The sequence below is a fragment of the Colletes latitarsis genome, chromosome 9 (assembly GCF_051014445.1).
Source record: "Colletes latitarsis isolate SP2378_abdomen chromosome 9, iyColLati1, whole genome shotgun sequence".
NCBI classification, from domain to species: Eukaryota; Metazoa; Arthropoda; class Insecta; order Hymenoptera; family Colletidae; genus Colletes; species Colletes latitarsis.
This window is the reverse complement of record NC_135142.1, coordinates 24283664-24304657: the sequence shown is the minus strand read 5'-3', so window position 1 is coordinate 24304657 and position 20994 is coordinate 24283664. Positions and strand designations below refer to the sequence as shown.

At 42.9% G+C, this 20994-nt stretch overlaps 1 protein-coding gene across 7 annotated transcripts in view; it reads right to left on the bottom strand.

Annotated features, from left to right (window-relative positions):
• The window catches only part of Sesn (Sestrin), a 218060-nt gene that overhangs the window by 20777 nt on the left and 176289 nt on the right, over positions 1 to 20994 (bottom strand). The window contains exon 1 of one of the 7 annotated variants that reach the window (XM_076772809.1): positions 12550 to 12553. The exons of the other annotated variants lie outside the window; for them this stretch is intronic. The gene's annotated coding sequence lies outside the window, so the exon portion shown is untranslated. Of the gene's footprint in view, positions 1 to 12549; positions 12554 to 20994 lie in introns of those variants that run through there. 7 annotated transcript variants of the gene reach the window in all.

Here is a 20994-nt window from a genome sequence, read left to right as displayed (position 1 = left end):
CTAAAACACGGTTTTTCTTTCGATCGTGTAGGTTCGTATTGCATCGATAAAATTTGATGTAAATTGCTGGGAAAATAATATTTACGAGCTCTGTAACTTTTACTATGGAATCTAATATCTGTCAAATTGACGGGTTTACGTTTGGTGATTAGGATGAAATAATTCCCTAATTCGTGGATTTAAATTACAGAATACGAAACACATACGGAAACCTTACTTTGAGCAGTTAATACTGTATTGCATAATGTGCTCGATCGGGAAACCAATAGAAATAATCCCCCGTAAAGTTCAGCGAAGCAATTTAATAGGATCTACGTTGTTTTCTTTTGTGCACCATAATACTTTTCATTATTACGATCGAACCGATATAAATGAAATTTAGTAACGTTGTTTCTTCAGGGGGAAAATAAGTTCAGTTTCGTACGCGTTGGTCCATATTTGTTCAATTTACGTAAAATACAAAAACTATCGTACGATTCAACAGCACGATTTCGAGATCCACGATGGAATTCGGGTCATCTCTTATCAACGATAAGAATCTCTGTTGACCGAGTCAGCTTATCAGGAAGTTTTGAAAGGAAATACGCGGAGAAAATCATGGCAGAAAATTGCTTCCTAAAAACAATTATAGCCTCGTTCTGGATACACGAGTCTCGCAAAATAGTACACGGACGTTGCGGGTTTCCTAGTTTTACAAGATTTACGTGTAGCAGCAAGTACAATTATTTCGAAGTTGCGAAATCGATTCGACGCGAAGACTTTTTCCGCCGCTGATAAATATAGCAACGGTTGAAAAAGTGAATAAACCGTTTCGTAATCGTTCGTAACGAATTTCAGTGGCTGGAACACCATACTTATTAATTTTGTACCAATCGAGTTTTATTACGCGACGCATAGGATTGACAGCCTCTAGATAATATCGCTGAATGGTTGCGTGCTTAAACCTGTTTTTCACAAGTTTTATTGAGCAAATATTCCGCACAGGTGTTAATTGCAACAAGCACAAATCGCGTCTAAGACAAATGGTACCGAACAAGCTGGACAATTCGCCTAACAGGGAACCACCTGTTTTACAATATGAACGTATCTTTCGAATCTTCTTAAAAATTGTTGATCTACAGGTGTTATTTACTGTAATACACCAAACGTGATCAAACCACATGGGTCCCTTTTATTTCTAGTATTTCGACTTTTAATCTTGAATTCTCAATAACGATGACTTCGTACATTCGTTATCGGTCAATTTTAATTGTATTGACCAGTATTGAACCCGGATGTGGTTTCCATTCTAACGATATTCTGTATTCCATAAATTTTGTATATAATATCGTTCATTATTATTCAAGACTATTTCCTTTCGAGAATATAAATTTCCAGACAAAACAATATTGCCAATCTTGCATCCACGGGCGCATAGAATTAAATTTATTCGCGCGAAACCGAAGTTTTCGCCCGAAGATCGAGCAAGATAGTCTTCTTACGATCGAGTTACGGGGGATATACGGAAGAAAGAGCCCGACAGCTTTTTATTCGTCGTTAATTTTGGATTACAGGTCCAGTCGCTCGACTGGTTCTCGCAAAACGCGTTACGAAACGGTGCTACTGTTCTGATCGTTCGAGCAGAAACTATGACACGCGATCCGTCTGGTACGGGACAGGTTCTACGATACAAAAAGAAGGCCCACGCGACGACTTAGCTATTACGATGATTCGAGTGTTTGCCTACCGCTTCGCTCGTCACTGCTTGCCGGAAACAACGAATTAGTACACGACGAAGGCCCGAGAACCGCCAACGCCGAGCTCTCCTAGCGATCCTGCCCAGAACAGGCCACGAAAAACGGGTTCCCTCCTATCGTCGAGGCGTTTACAATGGTAAAAAAGCACCGATAAGAAGCTGGCTGCCAGTACCTGACCGACTTAGTCATCGATAGCTGGCGAGCAAACTTTTACGCTCTGGAACAAGCTCCTTATCGACGTTTATTTCCTTGTGAAAACACTCAACTAACGCAACTTTTATATTTGTATTTACTCGAAAATAATCACGAAAGTCCAACCACCCTTCACATTCAGCGATCTAAGCTTACATTCGACACTGTGATAATTAACCCTTTACATTTTATTATTATACACATATTTACATTAGTGTTTCACTCTAGGGACCCTTATTAGAATGTTTTCTTCTAAATAAATAAAAGATAAAAGATTTTCCCTCTTTTGTCCTGGCTAATTGGTTCCGTTCACGAGGTCATTTGTTTCTAAAAAGAATCGTCAAAGAAAAGTAAAAATTTGTAATACAAGATTGTGTTTCCAAGGGGAATATTGGAACTGTATTTCATACATTCATAAAGGCTATTTAAGTAAGAGACTTGCCCCGAATTTTTGCAACGAACACAATCACAGTAATTATACCTTAAATATAAATACAAGTGCAAAACTGGTTTTGCATGGAAATGATTTCTGAATACGTCTACGTTGATATTAAAAACGAAAATCTCTAAAACTAGCTCTCTCGAAAAGGTTATTTAAGTAAGAGATTTTATCCCAGTAATTATATTGAAAATATAAATACGAGTGCAAAGGGTTAAAGAGATCTATTCCGAGCGTTGGTCATCGACGAGATAAATGAGACGAAGCTTGTATAAGAGACTTTTCAGCCGCGTTAGAGGCCCGATCGTTCGTGGAAAGGGTCAGAGGGCGAAACGTGGCCACCGGCGATCGACTGCTCGCGGATTAAAGATAGACGGTCGCGTCATCAACCACAAAAGTATTACTCAATTAACCCGTACGCGGGATTTGGCAAGATACCGTCGGATTGTCCCAGTGAAGCCCCTCGAAAACCGTGGCCAGCACGCGGGAGACCCTCCTCTTCCGAGAACTGTTTTTCTTTTGGCAGAAACCCCTGGCACGGAGCCCGGGCTCTGCTCTCTGAGACTTCGTGGCGTGCCTCTCCCGACTTTGCTGCCTCTTCAGCATCTTCATCCGCTCCTCCTCCTCTCCCGTGGCTCCCATCGAGTCGTATGGAATTTTCCTTCCGTCGTTGAAGAATTTCCTCCTCCCCTCCCCTTGGGGCTCGTTTTCCAACGACGTCCAAACAAACTAGGACTCCCCTGGCGATGGTTCTCTCCTCAACGCGAACATCGGGTTGTTTTTATTGCCCGCCATAGCTTCGAGCTAATGTCCGTCCGAATGCAAACTCGGAAACCCCCTGGTTCCTCTTCGAGCCACGAATTTCAACGTTTCTTTCGAAAGCAGACGTGATTTTCATTCGTTATTTGTGATCTAAATTTTCACGGGAGTGTCGAGCATAAATTCACGAATCGTTTAGGATGGATTCGAGCTGTATCGGTGGACAATTAATAATTCGGAGAGAGCGATCTGGGACAGTAAAGAGCAGGTGTTGACAAGAGAATCGTTTGCCAGATGAGGGATGCTAATAATGGGTTCGATGACAGTTTCGGTTCAGGGAACACGGAGTTTCTAATTTTACTTAATGGCGTGTTTATATTTATATACTTTCGCGAGGATTCGTGGGTTCTAATTTCGGCCACCGTGAGCTTTTAAATAAGCAGCCCGAATTCCTTCCAATTTCGATCCTACACGGACGTTTATACGCTTTCCCTCCAATTTTATCGAGTACAAAAATTGGATCGCGTAGAAATTCATCCGATCGAAGCGTCCAGCGTCGTTTCTTTGTCAAACGTGTTTTCGTCCCTTTTGCAACCGCGACTCATCTTTTTTCATAATTAAAAGTCTCTTGTCTGGCACTTAGCCCCTTTTAGTCTTGCGCTCTATAATTAATCATCGACTCTTCCCATCGTGTCGGAAGACTTGCGTGCACGTGCACAGAAATTTGACCTCGAGATCAGAAATAATGAATTATCTAGAGGTGCAGGGGATCGTTCCTCGGTCCCAGGTTAATTACAGGTTGGAACAGAGAAACTCGTCGTTTCGACCGAAATAACACCCGCTTCTCGAAGGTTCCGAGGCGTCATTAGACCCCGGGTGGCAAAGAATCGTCTCTCGAGACTTTCTAAAATTCTGATAACCGCTATCGGTGGCCCAAATGCCTTCCCCGTGCCAAGCAGTTTCCTCTTTTTCGAGATATCGGAACTCGAAGGTAACTAACGACGCTGAAACCTTATCGGAAACCTAAATGCAACCTGGCTAAAGTGGCTCCATTACCAATAATATAAATAAACTTTCAAATTCTATGAAGAAAAAAGATCATCTATAATACAATGGTTAAATCAGAGTTAACAGAGTTAAAATCTAATCCGAGAGGTATGAAAATCGAGCATCGAAACAATATTGTAGGAATTTGTCCTTCCTTCTACGCGACAGATTAAATATTACAAGAAGATGTGTACCTTTGAGGCACGCTCGTTTCATTATCGTTACAACATAAACGTTCACAGAAGTATCGTGTGTCGAGCAGCGAAGTCAGATCTCGTACACTTTGGTCTTCAAAGAACCCAGTTTTAGCCAGGGTAAATTCTCGCGTCTGTGTCTGACGGAAATTACACGATAATTTATTCGAATCATCGATCAAACGTCGAAGCTTTGATATTCATTGGAGTGTTCCTTATTTTAAGAATTTAGTTATAATCAGTTCTCTCTTTTACTTTAAGGGAGAAAGCAGCCCTCTCGTTGGAGTCAATTACTATTCAAGTATTTGTAATCGTCAATGACATCAGAAAATAGTTGAAATAAAAGGTATTCAATTTTACGAAAATTAAATGCACCCTCTTTTTTGAGAAATTTTAATCTGTTTCTGTATCATAATTAATAGTAGCCCTGAAGAAGACCAGTAATCGATCGTTAACAAAAATTCAAAGCCATCTTAGATAGTAAGATGCCCCCTAAGAGTTGCATCCCTGATTTGGAAGACTGTGCAGCTTCCATTGATCTATCGAACACCGCCAAAAAAGGGTTGGAAAAACCGACGGGTACCAGATTCCAAGTTCGCGTAAAAGGCAACAACGTAAACGCTCTCGAGCCGATCGAGCGAAAAACTGTCGGCTAAACCTGCAATATAAATAGCGGTGCCAAGGAACGCAGCGTCGAGCCGTCAACAACGTGTAATCCTCTAATTATAATCGCCACTGGTCTCGCTTCCGTGCTATTCTCACGTCTTCGAGAGACTGCATTCTCTCCAAACAACGGTTTCCAATCACGTCGACGTAACGCTGCCAGGAACGTACAGTATTCCCTCGCTACTTGCAAGAAAATCGGGTCTCCTACGTGCCATGTGGAGAGGTTTAGACCGTAGCTACTATACAAATAACATTCTTAAATAGATACTATTTTACAGAGAATACGTGTGAGTAAAATTACGTAATCTGCTTCTTCGTTGACGAACATAAATTAAATCGTGATAACGATTTATCTGTTAAAAATTTGATGTCAGCTAGCTAGAGGATTACTCAGGAGTCCACCAGCTTCTCTGGTGAAATCACCGATTTTATTAGCATCTATCAGTTAAAAGAAACTCGACGTTTACACAATGTGGATACTTTTCTGACGAATCGTTATGAAAGTTAAATTGCACAATTGGAAAAGGGTGCTCGGCGTAATGTCTCTTATCAGGACAACAACCACGCTGACACTCGTGAATCAGGGGACTAACTTTCTTAAATAGATACTATTTTATAGAGAATACATACGAGTAAAATTACATAATCTGGGTGCAACTTCAAAAGTAAAATAAATCCAAGAACTCACGACTGCGTTTACAAAATTCCCCGCTGCAAAAGTGCGATCTTCCGCAACAAACATTGCCCGAAATTGGGCGTTTCGGTCTCTCCCCTAACTTCGCTTTAATTGCAACGAAAAAGGACGACTCTTCGAATTGGTATTCGACGCGACGTTTATCGCGACGTATGACCCAATATTCGCCCCGCGGTCGTTTCGACGATCGCGTTTATTGGCAGATTCTTTTCTTTCTCGCGCGTTTTATCGCGCCGTGCACGCGCGTGTTTACGCAACGACGCCCCGCGTGTTCCTCCTTTTCCTTTCTCGCGGCGATAAAAAGGAACGAACCGATAAACGGACGGGGGACGATCGAGCGGACTCATCAGCGCTCGAAAATTTAATTACGATCGCTATCGCGGTTCACTGACCGAGAAAGTTATTAGGAGGTGAAAGCATACATACGGTTCCGCGGCATCGACGTTGTTGTTTAGTTTATTAGCGATTCGCGCGTGGCCACGGTCGCGACGAAACAAAGGAGCCATTAGGCTCTTCTCTGTGACGCGCGGCATTTCATGCACGCCGTACCCGGGGCCTTTGTGCGCCCTTGGTAATTGACGGTGCTCCGAATACACGTGATTCCGTTATAGGAAACACCGCCAGAGAAATAATCCGTACATTGTTTCCACGCGATGGTTGCATTATTCATCGCTGGTGCCGGACAATCGTGCCCCGAAACATTCGGGCGTTAACTGGGTCTTTCTATTTCTAAGATAAAAAAAAACAACGCTTCTGTTTCCTATTTCACGTGCAACTTTCGATGTGAAGCGATACGATAGAGGTCGTTTGAGTTTTAGCGATTTTTCAAGGAGTTACGTCAGGGAACAGATGTTAAAAAATAGACACTTCGAGCGATAAAACTTGATTCGTAAACGTTAAAATACACGGTTAAGTGTCGATAAATAACGAAGGTTTAAGATACACCGAATGACGCACGTATGCATCATCCTCCGCCAGAGTTATCAGATTCTTTTACTCTTCTGTCTTAAAATAAATTAATGAATCAATTTCTTACGAGTTCGATGTGTTTACGATTCCATCAAAAAGACTTCCGACAAAATCCGCGCTGTCAAAACACGGGCGTAAATATAGTTCTGTCTAAAAAAAAAAATCCCCAAATATCGTTCGTTTAAAATTAGACGATGTCTATTATTTATATTAAAAAAAAAATTCTTCCACGTTGACGAAACGTACGTCCCAAAGTTTCCCAGCTGACGTATCTAATAATTCAGTCCGGAAAATATTCCAAACGTCGTCCAATTTTTCGAGTCGCGGGTGAGACTAAACGAAACGGAGCGACGAAGAAAAATGGGGGGCATAAAAATGTCGGACGGTTTCGATTAATTTCGTGCAAAGGCACGGACCGTTTTGTGAGTCACAAAGGCCAACCCTCCGTGGACCCGGGGAAACGACGACGCTTCCTGGAGACGCTTCAAAGGCGCGAGGAATTGGAAAAAATTGCGTCATTGGGAACAGATGTCGCACAGATCCCGGAGAGGAGCTCGTAAAGTCGGGCCAACGTGGACAACAACGAGGGGGGAATTTCGGGGCACTTAGCGTCACGGTGGCGCGGCAGGAGGATCAAAAAGCTCGACCCAATTTCGCGCTGCACGACCATAAACGCGTCGACGACAAAAATTTCCCCCAATAAATAAAGAAGAGCAAAAAATGATGCAAATTGAAAGATTCCTGTGGCTCTAAACGTAAGCAAATGTAGCAGCGCTATAACTTGTATCAGGTACTCGAACCACTCCGCATAATTGGGTTCAAAGGCCCCGCAACATGAATTCCCACAACGAAAAATATGCCTCTAGTATCTTGATACATCTTAATAGAAGAAAAAAAAAATTAAATATAAGGCTTTTCAATCTCTTATCGCTTAGAACAGAGCTATAGCCTGGCTCAGCCACAAGAACCACTCTATAAAATTGGGTTCAGCGTCCTGTAGCCTGAATCCTAACAGTGAAAAATCGTCCCCCCAGGATTTTATTCTATCCTAATAAAAAGTGTAAATTAAATATAACGCTTTTCTATCTCCGCTTAGAACAGAGGCCATCGCCACTCTCTGTAATTATATGCGTTGCAGCCTGAATCTCTAACGGGGGGAAAAAATTTTCTGACGAAATTAACCGTTGCGCGAATAATTCGATAAAAACCGAAGGCGGTTCGAGTGCGAGAAACACGAGCGACGCGACGGAATAATCGGTAAAATGAAGCCTCAAGGCGACTCCGGTCGTCGCGATTACGTCTTCGTGCGTTGAAACGAGCGAGATAGTCAGAGGCGACGATAGAAGAAAAGAGGCGAAACGACATCTAGACGACAAACAAGGCTCGAGACAGGGTAATACACCCGAGAACTCGGCTGTAAGAGAACCTTGTACCATATTATTCCGTGTACATCACTCCCATGCAAATGTGGCGCACAGTCGGCACCGTTCTTCTAGCTGAATCTTAATAGCGGTGGTCTTTAAGAGGCCTAATAAAAAACAAAAAAAAACCAGTAACGACCGACGTCTTCGATCAATAAACGATGGAACGAACCGTGGGATGTTCGAGATAAAACGAGTGGAAATGGAGGTGTTAATGGAAGAAACGAGGCTCTCGCTGAAAGTTGTTTGGAAACGTTGTAACGCGCGCGTTACGCAGAAGCCGCGTGAAACTTCGTGGGCCGGACGAGAATGGATCGACGAGTTTCGAGATACACTGCTAGGAGGAGAATTTTAAAAGATGACAAGTGGTCGACCACGGAAATCGTTCGATTCAATGCAGTAAGTTATGGAACGATTAATTATCGGACGAGTCAAAACTTGTAAACACTTTATGCTAATGGGAACTCTATGCGTTGGGTTGTCGTCGCGGATTGAAATCACTGGATTAATATAGTAAATTATGGGACAACTAATACACAACTATCGGTTGAATCGAAACAGATATCGAAACCTAAGATTGAAAAATATTTCCGTCACGATCTAATACGCGAAAAAGTTTGTGGACTAAAGTCAAGGCACGGAGTTTTTTTATCTTCGCGTTTAATGCGGTGCAAATGGTCAGAGCGCAAGAAACAAGAATTGTACGTCGTTCTTCTTGCCCGCGTGCGAAACACGTGAATAACATATCGAGAACTCTGTATAATACGTACGCACTGAAATATTTCTAAGCAAATTAACAGACCGTCGGTCGTAAAAGTCTTTCCCTTCTTTTTTTCGAGCGGACGCCTCGATGTTTGTGCATGCAACAAAAAATTACCCCATAAAACTAAAACGACCTCTTTACGAACGTTTAAGTGTTATAAACGACTTGATTCCCGTTCCCCGGTCTTCCAGCGCGGTTCCGACGATCGTTGACCCACGAAAACAACCGGCCACGAAGGGGGAAAACTTGTCGCGGTAACACGTCAATTATTAACGCGGAGCATAAATGGGAATTAGAGTAGAGTAAAAGAGCCAGCGCGTTTTACAGACTCTACGTAACTGAACAGACGATAACCAGATCGTCCTAAGGAGTGGAAGGGGGTCGATAGGATAATATCGTGCAAGCAACACCCACGCCTAGCGTTAATCGCAATTAAGAGATACGGTTGCCGCGCAGAGATACGACTTAATTAAGATCGACGATTAACCGGACGGTGTGCAACAACAACTGTATGATTCCATATTCTTTTCACGCGTTCGGTACCACCTACCGTGACAGCCAAGAGAAAATAAATAAAAGACCTGTCCCGACGACAAAGTTTATCCAGGGACGTGATCGCGTGTTTTAAAATTCGCATTCGTTGCTCGTGAATTAATTCCGAGTCTGCAAATATTTATAATCCTTTAAGAGATATTCATGGAATTCTGCTTTGCTAGAAAACGACGCGCTATCGCATTCGTGCATAGAGAGGGAGTCTTCGTAGATAAAGTAATCGGTATTATTTATGTCGTGCAGGTGATAGTTTTGTTCCAAGTTATCATCAAACACGACTGCATATTGGAACTTGTACTCCTCGCAAGGTCTCGAATTTTTAATTTAAGCGTATATATACGAGTTTACGATAACGATTTATCTGTTGCACTATGGTTTTATTTAGTATGAGACACCATAGTCCGTTTGTAGGTGTCAAAAACTCGATGTTAGCTTGAGCTTAGCTTTACTCAGCTTCTCCAATTCGATTAGCATCTATCGGTTAAAGAAACTCGACGTTTACACAATGTGGATATTTTTCTGACGAATCATTGTTAGGAAAGTTAAATTGCACGACTGAAAGGAACACGTGTTCGATGTAATGATCATTGCATGGCAGAGTTAAGTGGTGAAAAGTATTGTCAGGCGATCGAAGGTTACAAAGAAGCGATGCTCTATTGAAATTCACGTGGATGTTCGTGACAATCAGCGGCGAAGATGGCTAAATTGGAGACTCGATTGGATGCTCGTAAAAAAAACATAAGGTCCCAAGAGCCTCAGAGTTTAGGAATCAAGAGAGTCTAGGATTTACGGAGTCCTCGAGATAAAAATCCAAGTTCAGAAGCTGGGAATACGAGACGATAATTGGAACAAATATAGTCTGAGCAAGCACAGTTTATTTAACCCCTTAAGGGATTAGGTTAACATACGTATCGGGCTTCTGGGACTTTGTAGGTCCTGAGCTTACAGGTTCGTGAATTTCTAGTCTCGGATTTCTAGGCCTTAGGCATCTCTGGGTTTCTACGCACTTGGGCTCTCGGATGTCTCAGTTTCTAGATTTCTATGTCCTGGATTTTCAACTCCTTAACTCGTGGTACCTCAAGTCTTGGCTCTTGGATTCTTAAAATAATATGTGACACTCTAAAATACTGAAGAGGACTCAAATTTAAATTCATGATTGGTCATATCAATTGCTCTACTGGAATTTAAGTTTCCACAAATTCAATTTCGTCTTTTCGAGAACTAGCACACGCAACTCGAAAACAGAAGTACCCTCGATAGTTCGTACTCGTTTTCTGGAGCGTCCAACTTTAGCCCTAACCAAGGCCCAACGCACATAAACGCAGCAACGTGATCCCTCGAGGAAACAGTTCTCTAGACTAAACACCGACAAATTCAACAAATATCGAACGAGCTGCGCGTGTCGAGAACACCAATATTTGCGATTTGCGTCGAACACTCGGCGCGATTAAATTGCTGTTGAACGCGACGCGTTTGTGGGGTACATTTTTCGTTCAAAAAAAGACAAAAGAAACTCGTATAGCCTCTCGAAACAAATGCACAAGCATTCGGAAAACGACGTTAGATTTCGCATCCTTTTAAACCGCTTATCTTTATTCCAGCGGAGTATAAAGCGGGCTCTGTCGGGGCCACTTGTTTGCCTAGCCTAAAACAACATCTCTGCCATGCGGCTCGAGTGTCACTGGCCCTATCGCGAGTGTATGCGCGCGTGTATCGTGCGTGATTAGAAACAGGCGCTGTGAATTCGCGCGAACACCCACGAAATCGGGACCTCTGTTTCCACGAAAACGGAATTTCGATCCTGAATCGAACGATCCGTGACGCAAAAGTGTCTGTGCGATTCAAATCGCTTTTTCTCTTTTAGGATGAATGCTCGAGAGGAGAAGGGGAGGCCAATATATTCGCGATGCTCGTATCTGAAGCAGAGATGCCAGAAAGGCACCGAAGGTGCTCTCTCACACCATGTCATTCACCGAAGCTGCCTAAAGTAAGTTCGGACCGTCTCGTGGGAGTCGAGAGAGAAAGGCTCACACTTCCCTTTTCGCTCTTGAATAGCTAATATCCGACCTCCTGTCAACAAGTCTCCACTAGCCTTTGCGGACCGCTGCTGACCACTCCTGGAATTTCTGACAACGTATAACGATTACGACTGGCTACTGTTAGCCTCTCCCAGCCTCTGCTGACCGCTGCTGACCACTCCTGTTACTTCTGACAACGTATAACGATTACGACTGGCTACTGTTAGCCTCTCCCAGCCTCTGCTGGCCTCTGCTGACCACCGCTTATATTTCTGACAACGTATAACGATTACTACTGACTTCTGCCTGCCTTCGCTGGACTCTGCTGACCGCTACTGACCACTCCTGATACTTCTGACAACGTATAACGATTACAACTTGCTACTGCCTGCCCCTGCTGGACTCTGCTTGCCACTGTTTGCCACTACTAGCCTCTGTTGACCACAGCTGACCACCCCTGACTACTGCCAGCATCTCTCGACCTAAGCTGGCCTCTGCCAACATCTCCCGACGTCAACTGACCAACGCTGACCACTGCTGACCACTGCTGACCGTTGCTGACAACTTGTGACACGATGTAATATAATATAATATGTTTATATGTATTAAAGCGTTGTGCAATGTAAAATTATGGCAATAAATGATATAATTTCAAAGAATTCTATGTGTTTTCATCATTTTTTACCCCTCTTTCCCTCTCCAAATTTCGAATTCCTGGAAATGACGTCATTTCTAAAAATTCTTGAAAATTCTCGGTTCCCTGAAACTTACCGGCGTCCCTGAAACTTCTCGGAATCCCTGAAATTTCCAAGAAGTTTCAGGCGGCGGCTAAAGTTCCGGCCTGAATTTTTCGCGGCCAGAATTTTTCGGCAAAAATTACGTAATATTACGTAACATTATGTAATATTACGTAACATTACGTAATAGCTCTTGAAAATTTTTCGCGGCCGGAATTTTTCGGCAAAAATTACGTAATATTACGTAACATTATGTAATATTACGTAATATTACGTAATAGCTCTTTAAAATTTCTCCGGCCGGAATTTTTCGGCAAAAATTATGTAATGTTACGTAATATTACGTAATATTACGTAATGACGTCATTTCCAGGAATTCGCAAAAATTCCTGGCGGCGGGAGATTTGAACTTAGAAAATTTTAAAAGATTCGGAGTGTCTTATAACTAAGGGAATGATTTCCATAGGAAAAGAAGGGTAAAAATGATGAAAATACATAGAATTCTTTGAAATTATATCATTTATTGCCATAAATTTACATTATACAACACTTTAATACATATAAACATATTATATTATATTACATCGTGTCACAATTTGTCAGCAACGGTCAGCAGTGGTCAGCGTTGGTCAGCTGATGTCGGGAAATGTTGATAGAGGTCAGCAGAGGGTGGCAGTAGCCAGTAGTAATCGTTGTACGTTGCCAGAAATATAAGCGGTGGTCAGCAGTGTTCAGCAGCGGTCAGCAGAGGCCAGCTTAGGCCAGGGGACGCTGGCAGAGGTTAACAGAGGAAGGCAGGAGTCGTAGTAATCGTTGTACGTTGCCAGAAATATAAGCGGTGGTCAGCAGAGGCCAGCAGTGGCAAGCAGAGATCACCAGGGGCGAATAGTAGCAAGTAGTAAGCGTTATATGTTGTCAAAAGCATCAAAGGTGGTCAGCAGCGGTCAACAGAGACGAGCAGAGGCATGCAGTAGCAAGCAGAGATCAGCAGGGGCGAACAGTAGCATGTAGTAATTGTTATACGATGTCAGAAGCATCGGGGGTGGTCAGCAGTGTTCGGCAGAGGCTAGCAAAGGCATGCACAGGCAAGCAGAAACCTGCAAAGGCAAGCAGAGACTTGTAGGGGCATGCAGTAGTAAGTATTAATCGTTATACAATAGCAGAAATACCTGCAGTGGTCAGTAGCGTTCGGCAGAGGCCAGGAAAGTTCAGCAGAGACGAGCACACGCTGACAGAGATCAGCAAAAACCAACAGAGGTTAGCAGAAGTCAGTAGTAATCGTTATAGGTTGTCAGAAATATAAGCGATGGGCAGCAGAGTCCTGCAGAGGCAAGCAGTAATCAGAAGCAGCCAGTAACAGTCGCTGTATGGTGTCAAAAGTTGTCGGGAGTTCTGTACTTTTGTCAGCACTGGTCATCAGAGGTTATCAGAGGCAAATAGAAACCAGGAGTAATTTGCAGAGTTCAGTAATGAACTCTAGGAAATACAAGTAAAAATACCTGGGCAGTCGAGATTCCGAATCGTATGCCATAGACGGGAGGTCGGATTTCAGTTGTTAAGAGCGAGAAGGCAAATGTGAGCGTTTCTCTCTCAACTCCCACGAGGTGGTACGAAATTACTTCGGGCAGCTTCGGAATAATCGAGAAAGAAGGCATGTGTCAGTTTGCCTTTGTCGACTTTCCGAAACTCTACGAGCTCACGTACGCGTGATCTTCCATGTGTGAGTAGGGCACCGGGTGCTGAATCTGGCATCTCTGATCTGGAGAGCAACTTGTGTACCTGGCAGAGTACAAGGCCGTGAAATGAGTCGAGTGTAGCGCTTATCTTGTTTTCGATAGGACTTCGAGGACGCCTGACGCACTCCCGCTTCTACGAAGATCGAATTCCACCCTCGCTTCGATGAAAAAGAATCGAAATAAACTTCAACTCGACAAAATTCTGTCTAACCCGGATGAGAATTTTTTTTAATTTGCCAGAAATACGTTTGGATGTAGGATATTTATCGAATCCCTAAAATGATAATTATTAAGCCCAATGGAGATGAGATAAAAATATATTTGCTAACTGTTTTTGGAAGGACGATATCTATAACTTGATTAAAAAATTATTAGTACCACCTAACCATAATCTTTATCTTGTTTTTTCAACGCCGAAAAATGCCTCGAATAAAATGATTTCAAGAGTCTATAAATCTACTTTTAAAGTATTCAAAACAGATACAGAATCACGTGGAACTTGATAGTTCCCAAATTGAGGAATCAAGCTGATTAATTTCTTTTTCTCGTAAAAAAGAAAAGGGGAAAAAATCGAATTCGATCTTCGGAGCGATGAGTCACGTATCGCGTGTTCTCGGAGTGGCATATCGATACTGATATCGGTGCGAACCGAGTGTATTCAAGGTCACTGGATAAAATCCGATAATGCCGTCCCAGACTCTAGGCACTCCACGACGAGAAGCATCTGGCAAGTCGAAAAAAGGTGACAAACGAGAAGAGAAAGCAAACTATGTTGGGAAATATGGGGTTACGGATGACGCGTAGAGCCACGAGAAAAAAGGGAGAGGATGACGTTAGGACGTGGAACAAAGGAACATTGAGAGTTCGATGCTCTTTTCTTATCAGTGACTGATAGAGAGTCAAGAAGCGAACCCTCATTGGTCTGCTCGGCCTCGACGTCACCGTATCGATTGTCGGTGTGCCATGTGACATACTACTCTCTCTTTCACTCTGACTCCGCGATGCCCTCTTTCGTTCTGACACTACAAAGTTGCCCTTCTCTTCGATGTATTCCCCCATCTTGTCGCTCGTGTGGCCCAGTGGCCCATTCGAGAACACGGAGGACAAAGGTCGCCTTCAAGTTGGATTCGTGATATTCGATGAACTTTGGGCTTAAGGGTCACCAAACATTTAGACCTTTTCGGATTTGTTATTAAAACCACGGAAGTTAAGAATCGAAAGATAAAACCCCAGTAAGCTGGATTCGATTAGAGTTGGTCGTAACGAAAGCATACTTCGATCCTGAATTATGAACTTACCGAATCACGAATATCGTGAGTAACCAGCACACGATCAATCAACCGTCTCGTCGGAGCTAGAAGCCGAGGAACGAGGATCGAGGCACGCGAACGACTGGTAAATGAGCGTCAAATTCGATTAAACCGACCGGGTGGTAGTTCGAGACTATATGCTATTCAAACCTGTTGCAGTGTTCACTCCCAATAGTTTCCCCTTCTCCTTCTTTTCTGACCCTGTTCCGAAGCTATACTATTTCAAAACCCACGAACACCAGACTCTGACTCTCATGCTTCAAATTCGAAGGGGACCCTAGGAAGATCATTACTAAGTAATTGTATGTTATTTGGAACTAAATCTTCTGCAAATACGGAGTTCTAAATCTGATCGTCGTGCAAGCCAGGCTTCAAGAAGCTATCCAATTCTACTGGAAATTGGGGGAGGTCTAAACAGAAGGCTTCAAGGAAGGGGAAGCCAGATTTGCCCGATCGAGGACACTGTTACGAGCGTCACAGCAGGAGCTTCACCGTGGAAAAAACCGGTCACCAGAGTAGCACCATAAACAATGACTTTCTAACCAGGATGGACCCGACAGCGAGGGTCCGAGATGAGGATCGTACACCTCGAGGACCGCTGATAGACTCCGGGACGCTGCAGAGTCGGCGTATAACGGGCCTTGGGTAAAGTATGGTCCGGGTCGTAGGGAATAAAAACGTCGAAAACAGGCGTTCGATCCACCGTTTAACCCTTCAAGTATTTGCTCTACCGATAGACGCTATTAGACCCAACCGTAATCTAGTTAATGCTATACTGTGAAATCGTATGCCCCGGCCGGGAAACTAAGTAGAAGTGAAATTTAAATAAATTTTAAAAGTAAAATTAGAAACATTGTCGCTCGATGACAAGGTGGTACTGAGAATTTGGTCCTTAAAACGGGAATTTAAAAATCTGGAAGTTAAATATATTCACTATTGTAGGAATTTGAATATTGGATCACATTTATGGGGTTTTTCTCACTTTACGAGGTCAAGGAACAACTTTTCGAACATTCTTAGAATTTCGAAATATTCTTGGCTAAAATACACGTTGTTTGCATCTTGAAACATTAAAATCCTCCAATCCGTTCAGAAGTTATGATGTTTTAAACGTACACATGAAATGTCAGGAGAATCACTCATTCATGATCAGACATTGTACTTTCTGTAAAGAATTTTTTTTTCGAAAGCGCATAGGATTACGGGGGTATGTCTATTCACCAAAAATGATTGTAATTGACCCCCGCAACCAAAAATAATTTTTCTAGAATGATTTGTAATTTTTTAATTTCGACGAAAAATTTATTCACCTACTCGAATTTTTTTCTCGAAAATGCGTAGGATTTCGGGGGTATGTCTATTCACCAAAAATGATTGTAATTGACCCCCGCAACAGAAAATAATTTTTTCAAAACGATTTGAAATTTTTTTTTTCGCCGAAAATTTTCAGCGCCAAAAATTATGATTAACTCCCGTAACCTTTGAATTTTCAGTTTGATATAGCAGTCAGATTGAACCACGAAAGTCCATAAGGTGAAAGGTGTAATCATACACCTCGTCTATGGTTTCAGTCGCCCGACTGTGGTCCTCCAAGCGAAAAAATCAACTTTTGTCTAGGAAAAGAGGTTTCAAGAACGAAAGTCCCCTCTCTTTCGATTCCCTTTCTATTTTCGTCGAATGCCACGGCACTCTGAGCATTCGAACCGCTTAACCGAGACAGCAAGAAGCGGAAGAAGTTCCCCTCGACTAGGCAACTGGGCAAAGATCTCCCTAATCGATTATTTCGTTACACCGAAACTTCGATCCTGAATTTACGAACATAATAAAAGCGCAAATATCGCGAGTATCCGGCGAACGCTTACCTCGAGCACCCGATACACCTCGAACGCCACGGAGTCGACGTATAACGGGCCTCTGGGTGAAGTATGGTCCGGGTCAAAGGGGATAAAGACGTCGAAAACAGGCGGGAACTGGGTGACGTCGGGCGTTCGATCTCGCGTTTAACCTTTCGCGTGTTTGCCTCGTCGATCGACGACATTAACGACCGATAAGAAACCAAGCAACGTTCGAACGTCTCGAGTAGGAAACCGTCGTTCCCGCGCAACGTCACGGAACAATTTTAAAGTCAACAACAACGTCGCGAGACGACAAATATTTTTCAGCCCGGTTATTGGAAACCTGTCACCTGAATGTTTGATTAGCCTCGAGCGTGCGTTAATCTCGCGAGCCAAGAAAAACAATCGTTGAAAATCCATCGTCGGGTCTATCGAGCCATGGTGACTCACTCCTGAATCAACGAGACACGAAAAACTCGCGCTACGTCTATTAGCCAATCCACGAGCGCAATATCGAACGGGGTACTCCAACGAAATATAACGAAGATAAACCTCCAACGGGACCGTGCTGTTTGCCCGACCAACGCGATCGACGACGTGTTTACCGGTGGCGGATTGCGTTAAAATTTTAACATTTACATAAGATCCCGTGCGACGATAAGCTCCGACAAACCTGCGTACGTGTGTGTAGAAATATACGTGCACAAACAGCAGGATACATACGACGTTTGACCCGAATTGCGCAACGCCCGATCGTTAATGGCCGATAAAACCTAACCCTTTTGGGAGACACGGTCAAACAGAGATCCAACGACTACGAATGGATCCGAGATCTGAAATTCTTCCATATCGGAATGTTTTATCAAATTTTCATCGTGTTCCTCTCGTGAAATAATTTTCACTCGAACAATCGAGTGTCTCGTTTGAACTAGTCGAACTGTTTAAGCTACGAAGTCCGTTTTCAAACTTTATTTTTACTGTTTCGATGGGAAAAGTGTGTTCACGGTTACCTTTTTGCGATCATTATATATATCTTTGTGGATAAGAGTTTGCAATAGGCAGAAGAAATAATAGGAATACATTACGATATTTGAATAATGATATTCGTACACTGACGATCAAACGATCCTAACTGGGAAAAATCAACGGAATAAAGTACAGACTAGGTCATAAAAATGTAAAGGGTGAGCCACCAGAAACGGAATGGCTAACTTTCTCCTGCTCTGGCTTTCGTTCGAATCGTAAACAACGTTTAAATTATTCGTGGTTCGAGGAGGCGCACCGAAGTCGATGTTTTCAAAGATTAAAAACTACTCGTTGCAGTTTTATTGCAATTTTACACCACTAACAAGCTGCCTACGTAAAATATTATTCGCGGATTTTAACTGCTTTCCTGTCAAGTGATAGAGGATCTAAAAATCGGTAACGCTTTCTTGTTTCGCTTTTTCAATATTTACAGACAATTACGAAAAAAAAAAAGAATTTTTCTTTTTCTCCATTCGTTAAACGAAAACCAGAGAAGAAAACGCGTGAGAAACCTGCACCGAGCAACGTGAAAACGCACGGTACGGCAAACACGAATGTTTCACAATTTAATCTAAATATATTTTTTAAAAATTCCTCCACTATATGCTCCTTCTTTTATTTTTCTCTCTCATGTTAGTCACCAAACATGCTTTCACTTGTTTATCTGGCGACTGTGTTGCTCGAGTTAACTCGGGCGCGGCAGTTAAGTGGTTAATGTACCTTCGTGGGCAGATAGAGAACCGAACAATGTTTGAATTGTGCTCGCTAGTTTCCACGATGATCAATTGTTTACGGGATAATTAATGATGAAGGTCCGTATTTGCGACAATCCAACAGAAAAAACGTCTGTAATTACTGAATTTTTATAGATAACAAAAAAAATGAAGATTTAAAAGAGGGATTTTTTTGTTACTATTATATGAATCAGTGATTGAATATTTTATAATATACCTAGTATTTCTCATAATTATTATTATGCAATTTTAATGTATACAGTGCGAGAATTTATGCTGTTGTTGTCGTACCACCCTGTATGCCTAGCCCTCGACCAAAATAGTCCACCAAAGGGTCGTACGCCACCGATGATAGTAGTCATCTACCTGAAACTACGTCCATTCTATTTCCAGTCTGTTGTTGAACTTTGGCTGAAGCGCAAAGACGCCAATTTTTACGATGCTGTTGTGCTACATAGTTTCGCAACAAACCCAACGCTGATGAAAGCGAAGTTTCATGTATAGTTGCACGAAGGTATTTAACATCTAACGAGTATTCTATTCACGAGCATTTCACTTTGGAAGTTCGAGTCGAACGAAAGGAGGGTACTTTCCCCTTTCTTCCTTTCGTTGACAGTCGAAAATTTTCATCAAAATACATTACGGAAAGAGCGTGGCGAACCATTCCTAAAAGAACGTCGTTCGACTCGCACAATGGCAACAGTACCGTGTTCCACAAAGTTCGATGCACGAAAAAAAAGAATGTTACGGATGGTTCTCGAGCGAAAAAAGACCCGGACTTATGATCCAGGAACGGGTAACCCTACCTGTGGATAACCACAGTGTTGCGTCAGCCGTCGAAAGACCGAACCAGAGGCGAGGAGCAACAAAAATCGGCCAGGTTCAACGGAGCGAGGACCGAAAAATAAAAAACATAAACGAACCCGGGTCTCATTGAGAGGTGGTTCCGCGTGTCGTTGGCGCTGACACGAGAGGAAGCAAGAAAACCTGGCAGCCTCGTACGGGCCTGGACCCGGTTCCCCGAGGTCTTCGAGAAGCGAAGGCGGCCTATGACCGCGCGTAACAACATTAAGAACCAGAACCCAGATCTCCAGAACCGGTTTCGCGCTTGGAAAACAATTTTACGATCTCGGGGGAGCCTGGAGCGGGGGAGAATGGGGGAAAACGGGAGCGAGAGGGAAAGAAACACACGGAGGAGGATAGGAAAAAGGAAAGAACCGACGAGGAGAGCGTGTCTCAACGAGCCATCCATGCCCAGATGGAACACACGTACGTACGCGTACGCTCGTCAGCCTCGAACAGAGGCAGAGAGACAGAGTTGGGTGAAAAGAAAAAAAAAAAAGGAGGGGGGAAAATATAAAACAGCACAGGGTACGCGGATAAAAATAATTCAAAGCGATCTCCCAGTTAACTCCGCGTATCCAATTTGCGCGCGACTTCAAAGACCCTGGGAGGATCTCCAGCCGCGAAGATAATAAACAGAGACTTCTCGATCCCGCGACGGAATCGAGGCTTCGAGCTACCGTTGCACGTTACGCGTTATTGCGTAACCGCGGACAGAAAAAAAAAAAAACATTGGAAATGCAAAACTACGATCTACGTGTACCGCAAACTTGTCTCCGTAACGAATCACCGTTCGAACGCCGACCAGCGGCTCCAATGACGCCTTTATCCTACGGATCGATCATGTCAAAATCATTTTGTCCCGCTGACCAATTTACACTCTGCTACCGTGCTGCTCACCGCAGGCGTTAGATTATTTTACAACGATCCGAAACGTTATGACAACGCCAGTCGTCGATTAAGATTTTCATCCATCAGCGTACACTCTTTGCGAGAGTGTTTTAAAAAATTCATTAAATACAGAAAGCTACGTTATTCGGAGAAATTGTAAATTCTGACTGATATTTCTAACTTTGGGTACCATTTCTTAGTCGTGCTAGGAACCATCGCAAAATTAGTCCATCCTATACCCTCTTTAATGATCCCCTATATTCTATACATATCCTGAATTTATGTACAAATTGGATCCAGCGTCGCTGACGTAAATCGAAGTAAACATAATGCTCACGTGAATACACAGATATATTAGCACCGTATTGGACTAAGAGATGATAATAATATATTAAAACGAGCGACGAGGGAAGACAAACTTTTGTTCCATGG